Here is a 12,030-nt window from a genome sequence, read left to right as displayed (position 1 = left end):
GGGTTAATGCACTGGACTGCAAGGTCAGTTTGAACCGAAAGGTTGGTCATTGAAGCTCACCAGCCACTCCTTGGAAACCCTATACAGGGTTGCTATGGGTTGGAACTGACTTAACAATAACATGCTTTCCCTGAACAATTTTTACTCTTCAACTTACACAGAGTCAAAATGGCAGTTTGTGGATTCTCAAAGTACTCAAATCATGGTCCTTTCCAATGTTCTCTTGAGTTTTAGGAATAATAAATCTGAATGGGGCAAGATCAAGGGGGCAGGGTAAGTAGAGTAAGGTTACCCAAGGAAATTCTTAGAGGACAGCCCTTAATACCCACAAAGAGTGGGAGGTGCATTGTTAGGATGGAAAAAAGTTTCATGGTGCAATTTTCCTGGCCTTTTTCTCAATAATGCAGTTTTCAATTTCTTAAAACTTCCTTCCTAATTAGCCTCTGATTGTTCTTCTAGAAAAATCTACTAATGTTACCACTTGAGGATCCCCAAAACAGTTGCCATAGCCTTCTGACAGTTCTTTGAGGGTAACGAGGAATGATGGCTCCACAGCCAACACTCATGAAAGCAGCAGTGAAGACGTTAAATGACACTGGGCAAATCTGCACCTCTTCAAAGTGTGCAAGAGCAAACAGAGCAGTTTGATGATTATAAACGTGTGCCTGACCCAAGCCACCACGGCATTTTCAGTAGCCTAATATGCATGTGAAAGTTGGACCATGAATAAGGAAGAGTAGAATTGATGCACTTGAGTTATGGTGTTGGTGAAAAATATTGAAAGTACCATGGCCTGCCAGAAGAACAAACAGTTCTGTCTTGGAAGGAGTACAGACAGAATGTTCCTTAGAAATCAGTCTGACAATAAATACTTCGTCTCTCATACTTTGGACATTGGGTCAGGAGAGAGGGACCAGTCCATGGAGAAAGACATCATGCTTGGTAAAGCAGTGGGTCAACGCAAGGAGGACCCCCAATGAGATGAATGGCACAGTGGCAGCAGCAATGGGCTCAATCGTAGTAGCAATTGTGAGGTTGGCCCAGGACCGGGCAATGTTTCATTCTGTTGTACGTAGGGTCGCTATGAGTTGGTACGGACTTGATGGCACCTAACAACAACCCTTAACCCATGAATAATTTTCCCTCCCTTCCCACCCCCATAATCGTTATAGATTGTTTCTTTTATCAAGAAGACCTTTGTTCTTTTAACCTTTTATAACATACAGTATTTGACCTTTTGTGATTGACTAATTTCATTCAGCATAATGTCCTCCAGGTTCAACCATGTTGTGAGGTGTTTCACAGATTGAGCGTGATTTTTGAAGTTTTGTAGTATTCTTTTGTGTGTATGTACCAGCGTTTGTTTGACAATTCTTATGTTGATGGGCATTTAGATGGTTTCCATCTTTGTGATATGTCTGTTGTAGACAGCATGAAGGATCCTGTTGTCTTATCCTTTCTGCTCTCTATGTCTCTTGACTGGTATACTTGATCCATTTACATTCAGTGTAGTCATCAATAGGTATGAATTGATTGCTGTCAGTTTCCTGTGTGTTTTTTGTAGTGCTGTTGATTTCTTTGTTTCACTGAGTTCATTATGTTTGTGGGTTTTCCTTTCATTTTAATTTGTGTTAATGGTTAACTAAATCTTTCAGATTTTCCTTTTTTTAATTTTGATGTGTAGGTGTATTTTTCTTTGAAGTTACCCTGTAATTTAATTTTTTTTCCTTGCTTAAAACAGTCTGTTTTATCTTGAAATCTACTTGACTTCCTTGTCATCCGGAAGTTCTGCATCTGCACTGTTCCCTCTTTTTGCTTTGTAGTTGACTTCATTATACATCTCTGGTTCCCTCTTTTCAGTCTTGCAGGTGGTTTTACTTTAAACACTTCTATATCTGGATTGATTTCTGATGGATGTTGTCATGTATGGTAATCTTAGGTTGCTGTCTGCCGTTTTTGGTTCTCTGTCCAAAGAACACCCTTTAGCATTCTTTATAAAGTTGATCTGATCATTACAAATTCCTTTAATTTCTGCTTATTAAGAAATTTCACGGTCACATTTGAGGGACAGTTTTGCTGAGTATATGATTCTTGGTTGGCAATTTTTTTTCTTTCAGAATTTTGTATATGTCATCCCAGTACCTACACAGTCTTATTAATCTAGGCTTATCTCAAATATGAGGAGCCCTGTAGGAAAAAAAACTGGACTGCTAAACCCAAGGTTGGTAGTTCAAACATACCAGCTGCTCCATATGAGAAAGATGAAGTTTTATGCTCTCATAAGTGTTTGTAGCCTCAGAAACCCTATGTTGTTGTTAATTGCCATCAAGTCAGTTCCAACCCATAGTGGCCCTGTATAGGGTTTCCAAGGAGCAGCTGGTGAGCTTGAATTGCTGACTTTGTGATTCAAACCGACTTTGCAGTCCAGCGCATTAGTCCACAGCGCCGCACCAGCACTCCTATATAGGGTCACTTTTGGTTGGAATCCGCTCGATGACACTGGGTTTTCATTGATCTCAAATACATAAATGTGGGTGGGGGGGGGTTCTCCTTGTATAAATACATATTCAAGGAGAAAAAATAAAAGCATGTTCAGCATTTCTGAAGTTGGAAGAACTGAAGAAAAACTTCAAACCTTGACTTACAATATTGGAGGATTCTATGGGCAAAACACTGAGCGCAACAGTAAGCATGAAGAAAAGATGGAAGGAATGCACAGTCACTGCACCAAATCAATCATTTCAAGAGGTACAATATGATCAAAAACAGACTGAAGTAAGAAGTCCCAGCTACACTGAAGGCATTGACAAAATACAAGGCTCCAAGAACTGATGGAATACAAATTGAACTGTTTCAATAAACTGATGATGCAGCACTGGAGGCGCTTACTCATCTATACCATATGATTTGGAAGACAGCTTCCTGCCCAACCAATTGGAAAAGATCCATATTTGTGCCCACTTCAAAGAAAGGTGAGCCAACAGAATGCAGAATATCATGGAACAGAATCCTTAATATTACATGCAAGTCAAATTTTGCTGAAGATAATTCAAAAACAGTTACAGCAGTACATCGACAGGGAGCTGTCAGAAATTCAAGCCAGCTTCAGAAGAGTACGTGGAACTACATGTATCACTGTTGACATCAGAGTACCCAAAACTAGTTTACTTGTGCTGTACTGACTAGGCAAAGGCATTTGACTGTGGGATCATAACAAGCTATGGATAGCATTGCAAAGAATGGGAATTCCAATACACATAGTTGTGCTCATGAGGAACATAGAACAAGAGGCAGTCATTTGAACAGAACAAAGGGACACTGAATGGTCTAAAAATCAGAAGAGGTATGTGCAGGGGTTGTATTCTTTCACCATCCTTATTCAGTCTATATGCTGAGCAAAGAGTCTTTGAAACTGGATTATATGAAGAAGAATGAGGCTTCAGGATTGGAGGAAGATTCAGTAACAATCTGCAATATACAGATGACAGCCTTGCTGACAGTGAAATATTTACTGATGAGGATCACAGACCACAGCCCTCAGTATGAGCTGCACCTCAATGTAAAGAAAACAAAAATTTTCACCACTGCACTAGTAAATAACATCAGGATAATTGGAGAGAAAAAAAAATAAAATTGTCAAATGCTTCGTTTTGCTTGAATCCACTATCAACATTCATGGAAGCAGTAGTTAAGAAATCAGACCAGTATTGCATTAGGCAAATCTGCTGCACAAGACCTTTTTAGAGTATTCAAGAGCAAAGATATCAGCTTGAGGACTCAGGTGTGCCTGATCCAAGCCATGATATTTTCAATAGCCTCATATGCATGTGGAATTTGGACAATGAATAAGGAAGACCGTAAAAGAATGGATGCATTTGATTTATGGTGTTGGAAAAGAATATTAAAAGTACCATGGACTGCCAGAAAAACAAAGCTGTGTTCGAAGAAATACAGCCAGAATGCTCCTTAGAAATCAGGATGGTAACACTTCATCTCTCATACTTTGGACATATCAGGAGGCATCAGTCACTGGGGAAGGACGTCATACTTGATAAAGGGGAGGTTCAGCTAAACAAAGATCCCAAACAAGATGGATTGGCACAGCAGTAGCAGCAGGAGTAATGAACTTCGGCTTAACAAGGATTGTGAGCACGGTGCAGGACAGAGGAGTGTTGGTTCGTTGTGCATATGGCTGCTATAAGTCGGAGCGGAATCAATGGCCTCTAATAACCTTACCAGTGACCAGAGCACTGGAATGCAAACCACAAGGTTTGAGTCCACCAACTGCTCTGTGGGAGAACAATGAAGTTTTCTGTTCCTGCACAGATTGAGAAGTGTTGGAAACCCTTTAAGGGTTGCTAAGAGTTGGAATCCATGGCACTTAACAACAATAAACAAAATGCTTTGTGTGCATGTATATTTTGAGGTCACAAAGGGATGAAGAATGGAAAATTGAAACTAGGAGATCTGGAACTGTTAAAAACCATCACAAGATACACCTATGTTGTTATTAAGTGCCGTTGAGTTGGTTCAGACCCCTAGTGACCCTGTAAAAAGTTTCCAAGGAGTGGCTGGTTTGAACCGCTGAACTTGATGTTCAAACCAAACTTTCAGTCTAGTGCCTATCCTATAGCGCCATACCAGTGGCCTCAATTTTGAGTCTTACTTTCCTCTTTGACATTTTCAGTCTTATACTTATTTGGAACTGAAATAAGTATTTTAAATGTAACACGTAGGGTACAAATCAGCAACAAGTGTTGGTCATCTTTAAGTGTTCTGACAAATCTTTATATTCACTGGGAGGTTTTCCATGCCAGAAATTCTGCTCTCCTCCCCCTTTCTGTCTCCCCTCCCACCTCAGTGAGCACAGGCAAAGATCAGAAGTGATGAGTAACTTTGTGTTTGACAAGCTAATGTGTGTGTGGAGAAAACACTTAAACTCTGAATTCCTGACAGCAAAGAGCCCAGAAAGGAAGAGGGAACTCTTGGCACCTTCTTGAACCCTTCTCTGCACAGGAATTGGAAAACACTGTCTATATCCATGCCCCCACAGCACCTCACATACAGTAAAGCGCAGTGGTTGCTGGCTCCATACTGCCAATAATGTCTAGACACAAACAACCGTGTTGTTTTTGGGTGTTGTTGAGACAGTCTATTACAACTCATAGTAATCTCATGTAACAGATTAAAAGGGCTCTATAGCATTTTCTAGGCTGTAATAGCAAAGGGACTGATCCCCAGGCCTTTTCTCCCACAGAGTCGTTGGGTGGGATTCTAACCACCAACCTGTTGCACCAGGGATCCTCTTGCTATATTAGTGTTTTATAATAAAGAAGACTTTGATGTGCAGATTCTGCTTTCCAAGTACCAGGACCACACATGTTTAGCCCTCAGGGATTACATCAGTCCAATTAGTTCAAACTCAGGGAGGCATCGTCATCTCCATTTTCCAACTGAAGAAGCTGAGTGTTAAAATCTAATTTTAAAGAAACAGCTAAAATCATGACCTCCATACATAGATAAAAATGAGCACATATTAAAGATTTGACTTAGCTCATTCACTGAGGGAACCAAGCAGATGTGTGACTACAAAGAAGACAAGAAACATAGGTTGATGTGGAGTTAAAGACTGCTGAAATGAATAGCAATTCAAAACCACCCTCTGCCCTCCCCCTCCCCCCCGCCCCCCCCAACTTTAGTGGAAGAGAAAGAAACCGTGGGGGTGCAGTGGTTAGGTGATCAGCTGCTAACCAAATGTCAGCTGTTCATGTTACTCCATTGGAGCAGGGGGTGACAGTCTGCTTTCTCAAAAAGTTTATCTTGGAAATCCTATGGGACACCCTCGCTGTCCTATAGGCTTGCTATGAGTCTGAGTTGACTTGCTGGCAACAAGTTTACATGTTGTTGTTTTTGTTTTGTTTTGCTTTGTGGTTATTGTGGTTAGGTGCAGTTTAGTCCTCAAATGGCCTTTTTTGCGCTTACTTTAAAGAGGTCTTGTGCAGCAGATTTGCCTAATGCAGTGCGTTTGATTTTTTGGCTGCTGCTTCTATGAGTGTTGATGGTGGGTCCAAACAAATCGAAATATTTGACAACTTCACATTTTTCTTCATTTACCGTTATATTATTTATTGGTTGAGTGGTGAGGATTTTTGTTTTCTTTACGTTGAGGGGCAACCCATATAGAAGGCTGTGGTCTTTGATCTTTATCAGTATTTTAAGTCCTCTTCATTTTCAGTAGGCAAAGTTGTGTCATTTGCATATCACAAGTTATTAATGAGTTTTCCTCCAATCCTAATTCTACATTCTTCTTCATATAATCCAGCTTCAAAGATTCTTTGTTAAGCATACAGATTGAATAAATATGGTAAAAGAATACATCGCTGGTGCATACTTTTCCTGATTTTAAATCATTCTGTGTCCCTTTGTTTGGTATGAATGACTGCTTCTTGATCTGTGCACAGGTTTCTCATGAACGCAATGGAACGTTCTGGAATATTTTCACAATGTAGTCCATAGCTTGTCATAAGTCACACAGTCAAAAGCCTTGGCATAGTCAATAATGCACAGGTAAACATATTTTTTTGTTTGCTTAGGGGAAGGGAAACCAATAGAGTTTGTATCAACAGAAAAAAAGTAAGTCTATCAGTTACACATAACATACAGAATCATAAAACAGCCCCCATATAACCAACTGAAATATCTAGAGAAAGGATGTACAGATATTTCAGATATGTCCACTGAAGTACAGATTTTTCTCTACATAAAGCTCAGAGAAAAGTACTTGTGTGGTGCTGTGGGATAAGCACTGGGCAGTAAGAGCAGTTTGAACAGCAAGGTTGATTGTTCAAACCCACCAACCGTTCCTTGGAAACCCTATATAGGGTCACTATGAGATGGAACCAACTCGATGGCACTTAACAATAACATTCCCAATTAGTGTCTGGATGTGGATCTGAAATTTTCTTGCCCTGATTCAGAGTCTGTTTTATTCCACGATATTGACACCTTGCTTTGGTGAAATAAAGTTGCCAAAAAGAATTTACAAATGAGAACATAAAAGTTAAACTGGTTGTTGTTATGTGCCGCGGAGTTGGTTCTGACTCAGCAACCCTGTACAGGGTTTCCAAGGCTGTAAATCTTTATGGGAACAGAAAGTCTCATCTTCCTCCCATGGAAGAGCTGGTAGTTTCAAACTGCTGACCTTGAGGCTGGCAGTCCGACTCGTAAACAGTACGCTACCAAAGCATCTTAAACTGGTTAGAGACTCCCTACTATTCAGAATGAGTCCGTCCTGCTTTGTCTTCAAATGTTCATTAGGCAGCCAATTAACAAGATGTAGCTGGACCCAACTCTTGGAGCGACTGCCCAGAGTGTTCTTCAGACCAGGCACGACTCCTGAAATGAAGCCAGCTTTGGAACTTGTTCAGATCCACACTGGTTCTCAATGCAGTTGGAATAACAGCTTGAATTAGAATGAAAAGTAACGATCTGCTTCCAAATCCAACTGGAAGAGTGTAAATGGAGTCAAAGGTGACAGTACTGAATTCAAACAGAAGCTTTAGGCAGAGGAACCTGAATTGGTCAGCACTATGGGGAAGAAGGTAGTTAATCCAGAATAATAAGATACTATAATATGTTTTACAAAAATGAGATAGTATATGCTACGATGTCTCAAACTACAGATACCACACTCCAAATTGTGTGTGTGTGTGTGTGTGTCTGATTTTATTTGACAATTTGGATTTCTGGACCATGTAAAGAAGGACATAAACCACCCCCCCCCCAAAAAAAAAGTAATGAATTAGCAGGTTTGCCATCACTAATAACCTAAAAATGTGGCATCTCAAAAAGAAACAAATAATCATTTCAGTGTAGTCTGCCCCAGAAATCTGCAATCGAATTAAGCCTTGTCCCTTTGTGCTTTTCACTTAGAAAGAATACTGAGTCTATTTTCTTTTTCACTTGCCTCTATTCTCCAAGCCTTTCAAATCTTGTTACTAAACTAAGGAACTTTAAAAACACCACTCCTAGCTTTGCACCAAAAAGCAAAACACTGCCTCACAACAACAACAACAACCAGAGATGTTCTTGTGGTGGTTTTGGTTTGGTTTGGTTGTTAAAAAATCTTCCATTTCTTTTTCAGAATGTCTTTCACTTTGAAGATGTTTGCCATAAGTAAAAATAGACCCGCTGCCTTTGAGTCGATTTCAACTGATAGCGACCCTGTTTGGGGATAGATAGAACTACTCCATAGGGCTGCCAAGCCTATAAATCATTACGGGAGCCAACAGTGCTGTCTTTCTCCTACAGAACGGCTGTTGGGTTTGAATCATGGCCTTTCAGTTCGCAGCCCAACACAAAACCCACTGTGTCATAATAAACACCCTAAGTACTAAATGTGAAGGTGTTCCAATTAAGATCCAAAGCAAAGAAAGTGGGGGTGGGGGGGTTGGGGGTGACAGGAGTAGAATAAAGAATGAGGAGATGAGACTACAGCCGATTGTCCTAAGGGACTTATTTTCAATTACTGTGACACAGGAAGGAGGTGATCTAAATCTAAAATCAATTGCAGATTTTCTGGAATTGCTGCAAGATTTACAATCCAAAAAAGTTCTCAAGTGGCTAGATGACATACACACACACACAAGGACAGAAGGTTGTAACAACAGTGCTCATGTGGTTAGATAATAGACACACACGACAGAAGATTGTAACAAAAGTTATTTGGCAACAACTTCTCAGTAACGTATCACCCATAGCTGTATGTCCTCAAAACGTCTATGCTTGCCTGCTGTTCCCTGACATAGTCAGTCATCGAAGTCAGAAAGCAGCCGCAACCAGTCGATGCTGTTTGTCAGGCTTACCTGTCTAAAAATACTAGGACCATGTCACTTCTCTCCTTAAAAATCTTCACTGGCTCCTCACTGACACTACAAATGTCCTGATTTCTTCACGGGACACAATTTGTCCTTTATTTGCCCAGCTCCTCAGGCCCAGTCCTGTCTCCACACTTTCCCCTAACAAAATGCTTGTTGTTAAGTGCCATCTAGTGGATTCTGACCCATAGCGACCTGTATAGGGTTTCCAAGGAGCAGCTGGTGAGCTTGAACCACTGACATTGCTGTTCAAACAACTTTGCTGTCTGACACATTAGCCCACAGTGCCGTGCCAGGACTCCAACAAGACTCTATGGGCATAGAACTCACTCTGTGGTCCCCGCTACGCGTGTGCGCCTCCGTGGAAGCTATTCTCTTTACCCAGAAGATCCTCTTGTTCCTTCTCTGTCTTTTTAATGACAGGAGCTTGTGTAAAATGAGCATGCACCACTGTCATTTTCATCCATGTGGTTTCAAAGATGTGTTGCTTACTGAAGTAGCTATACAACTTGAACACTGGACTGTTAACCATAAGGTTGGCTGTTCAAACCCATCACCTGCTCTACAAAAACCCTATACAGGGTCACTATGAATTGGAATTGACTCGATAGCACTTATCAACAACATAGCACTCAAGGCATATGACAATGTATGTGCATCTCTGGATGGCACACATGGTCAGTGTGCTTGATTAATATGCTTAGCTGCTAACCAAAAGTTTGGAGGTTCAAGTCCACTTGGACATACTTCAGAAGACAAACCTGAAGTTTATGGTAATAAGTTGACAGTATTTGTCATGGGCAATTAACCAAGTAAAATTGCTTCATTTTTCAATGCAAACCAGAGCAGATTGTTGTTGTCAAGTGCTATCGAGTAGATTCCGACCCATAGCGACCCTGTATAGGGTTTCCAAGGAGCAGCTGGTGAGCTTGAACTGCCAACCTTGCAGTTCAAACAGCTTTGCAGTCTGGTGCATTAACCTACAGCGCCACACCAGGACTACAGAGCAGATTAGGTCTTTAAGAAAAATAAATAAATAAAATGGAGACCACACAAACAAATTTATATATGTGTATCTATGATTCTGACTCATAAACTATATGCTTTATCTCTGACATAAATTTAAAGAGGGAAAAATATTCCTTTGGTGGGAGGATATGTGAACTGCTTATGTGGTTCAAACCAACTTTGCAGTCCAGCGCATTAACCCACAGCGCCACACCAAGACTTCCTTTGCTTACTGGAGACACAGCTAGGCTCTTCTGATAGCCAGAGTTCGACTTTGTAGAACAATAACACTTCCGTTAAAGTCAATGATTCTGTGCAAATTTAGATGATTGTTGTTGTTAGGTGCCATGGAGTCAATACCAAGCATAACGACTTTATGCACAATAGAACAAACATATAGATTACACGGTGATAAACCGTTACCATTATTACAAAGCCTAAATCTAAGGAGAGTTTCTTCACTTACTAAATAAGTCAGATATTGGAACTCCTCTGTTGAAATGAACTTTAGAGACTGGTAACCGTGGATTGGCTGGTTAGCTCAGCTGGCTGGAACAGGACATAATAATTCCAAGGATGTAGGTTCCATCCCCATAATGGCCAACATCAGGCTCTGGAGTCCTGGTGTGGCACTGTACGATAAGCACTGGACTGGTAACCACAGGCTGGCAGTTCAAACCCTCCAGCTGTTACTATGAGTCAGTATCAACAACAAGCCACTACCAACATGACTTCATTTCTTTATAGCCATTTTTTAGCATTATAAAAACAGTTACCTATCCTCATACTATTAAAAAGTTAATTCCAAACTAACTGCTTTTAAAAGCCAATTCCTTTCACAAAACACAAAGATCTGTCACACTTTGCTTTACTGCACCTGAGCGCCTATAAATAAATACTGTCAAGTGACATAGTCTTAGGAATGATGAGTGAGACACAAGTAACTCCAAGACAGGTTAGAAGGACATAATGTAGCATAAGCTGACCAGATGAAGTGCTGAAAGATCAAAGACCGAAGTAAGAGACGGAAGATCCGAGAAGATCTAGGTGCTAACCTGCCCCTTTCATGTTGGTTGAGTCTCTTATCCTCTCTGGGCCTCAGTTTCCTCATCGGTATGTGAGAGGACAGGCCTTCAGGACATCTAATGCCCACTCCTAGATTAGCAAGGCTACTTACTCTCCTACCATGAGAAGAGCTAAGATGACAATAAATGTATCTAAGTGTATGAAATTGGAGCGTAAAGAAAAACAACCCCTTTTTTCCCTATCTTCAGACAGAAGATTGATTTAGAGAAAACCAATAATCAAATGCAATCAAAAAAGTGTTTAACTCGGTGTAATAACTGCAAGCTTGATTAAATGACCGAGTACTTGGAGGCATAAAGCTGGACAAAATTACCTTCTTCACTCTGACCTGTTCTCACTTTTTTTTTCAAATATCACCTGCTTCAAACAGTTTTTGTGCTATTGTTAAGATGCCCTTTAGTTGATTTCATTTGATAGCTCGCCCCATTACTAATGATCCTTCCTCCAAACCTGATGCCATGTTCTTCTTCATAGAGTCCAGCTTCTCAGATTACTTGCTCAGCATACAGATTGAATAAGTATAATGAAAGGATATAACCCTTATGGACACTTTTCCTGATTTTAAACCATGCAGCACCCTCTTCTGTTTAAAGGAATGCCTTGAAGGAAGATAAAATAGATTCATATTTTCCTATGTTGTAATTGCTTTACACATATTCCTAACTTTAATGATCACAAAACACGCAACATTATGCCCATTTTTGTCCCTAAGAGGCTTAAAACACTCAGTATGTAACAGTAATTCAAGAAAAATTCCATTCATTATACATATTAGGTATGGAAGTAGATATTGCTTGATTGCTTAATTGTAATGAAATCACTGAAGCATTTGTAAGAGCAAAGAACTGAAAGACATGCTTTTAATTAAAACATGTTAGAGATGAAAGATCTAAAATACAGTAATTTGTTATAACACATGTTTTCTGATTATGAAACTTTCTTTTATGGTGTCTTTTCATTTATAATTAGAGCATTTATCATAAACCAAACATCAAAATTGAAGCATGAGAACCAACAAAGCATGCATTAAAGACCTAAATGTGAATCCCAGAATTATAAA

At 40.0% G+C, this 12,030-nt stretch overlaps 1 pseudogene; it reads right to left on the bottom strand.

Moving 5' to 3' along the window:
- LOC102814364 overlaps positions 1 to 9,320 on the bottom strand; it is a 13,861-nt pseudogene extending 4,541 nt beyond the window's left edge.
- Between the last annotated feature and the right edge of the window lie 2,710 nt (positions 9,321 to 12,030).

The sequence above is a fragment of the Chrysochloris asiatica genome, unplaced genomic scaffold (genome assembly GCF_000296735.1).
Source record: "Chrysochloris asiatica unplaced genomic scaffold, ChrAsi1.0 scaffold00182, whole genome shotgun sequence".
Lineage (NCBI taxonomy): Eukaryota > Metazoa > Chordata > Mammalia > Afrosoricida > Chrysochloridae > Chrysochloris > Chrysochloris asiatica.
Note: the sequence above shows the minus strand (reverse complement) of the source record. Positions and strands in the feature narration are given on the sequence as shown.